Genomic DNA, 1,561 nt, shown 5'->3' with positions numbered 1-1,561 from the left:
CAAAACTGAAAGACTAGGCACCTGCCTAAGAATGAGACTGAGTCAGAATAAAAATAATGCTCCTACTCAGTCTCCCAACCAGATGAGCCAGCATGGAGTAGTGGGAACTTTCCACTGCTGCACAAGAGGCAACAGTGTGGTCATAAATCTTGAAGCACCTCACAAAGGAAATACCAAAGCCTGTGAGTGAAGCAGACATTAAGAAAAAGTCTCTATCCACACTGAACAAAGTAATGCTAGAGGAATTTGAAGACTGTTAAAACAACAACAAAACATGAATCCGGTTAACACCTAACTGACAGAAATCTACACACTCAGTGCTTCACAAAAGTCTATTTTAAGACCAAAAAAATAAACAAAAACACTGTTTACTTCAGTGTCTCTTGTACACAATATAATTGCATTTTAACCTGGAGTTATTAAACACACAAAAGAGTCATGAAAGTAAAGCATCCAGGAAACTAAGATAGTCTGCACTTGCTGTAAGATTTCCTTTGCCCTAGAGACAGTGACTCTAGCCAATTAAAACAGACAAACAAACCAAAACACACACACACACACACACACACACAAACAAAACAAACATAACTTGAAAGACAGAAAGAGAGACAGAACGAAGTTGACATCAAAAGAAAGGGAATAGATTTATGTCTTAGAACCATTAAAAGCCCTTTTTCCCTGCTTTTTAAATGTGAGGCCCCATATTTACATTTTGTTCAGTTCAGGTCAGTTCAGTCACTCAGTCTTTTCTGACTATTTGCGACCCCATGGACTGCAGCACGCCAGGCCTCCCTGTCTATCATCAACTCCTGGAGTTTACCCAATTGAGTCGGTGATGCCATCCAACCATCTCATCCTCTGTCATCCCCTTCTCCTCCTGCCTTCAATCTTTCCCAGCACCAGGGTCTTTTCAAATGAGTCAGCTCTTCACATCAGGTGGCCAAAGTATTGGAGTTTCCACTCCAACATCAGTCCTTCCAATGAACACTCAGGACTGATTTCCTTTAGGATGGACTGGTTGGACCTCCTTGCAGTCCAAAGGACTCTCAAGAATACTGGACCCCAAAACTGTGTAGCCACAGGGTGCTTATACCCTTCACTGTGGACTGGGGAAAAACATGGAGGGGGCAGTTTGAGTTTGGATAGGGAGAAGAGAAACAAGAGTTAATTAACTAAAGGAATGGAGTCTGGGACCAACAGGTGAGGAGCTGGGCAGAGTCACCTGGGGACACAACAGGTGGAGGAGGAGAGGAGAAAGCTCAAAAGAGGAAGAGGATGAAGGGAAGAGGAGGGAGGCAGAGGCTAAAAGTGGAGGAGGAGGGAGAGGGACCTGAATGGGAAGAGTGGGAAGAGGACTGGAAAGAGAAGTGGAGCAGAGTCCCTGATTCTTCAGCTCAACTTCTATAGCAGAGTTGATCCTAGTCAGGGGGCAGGAAGCAGCTGGTAATTGAGTCGTGGCCCTACCATGGATCTGCAGTTTCCCCGGCCACTCCACTCCTGAGCATAAACTCAGCTATGATGGATGAAGGACAGATCTGAAGGAGGAGAAAGGACAGGGGCT

Source organism: Bison bison, unplaced genomic scaffold (assembly GCF_000754665.1).
Source record: "Bison bison bison isolate TAMUID 2011002044 unplaced genomic scaffold, Bison_UMD1.0 scf7180017864240, whole genome shotgun sequence".
NCBI classification, from domain to species: domain Eukaryota; kingdom Metazoa; phylum Chordata; class Mammalia; order Artiodactyla; family Bovidae; genus Bison; species Bison bison.
This window is presented reverse-complemented; position numbering follows the sequence as displayed.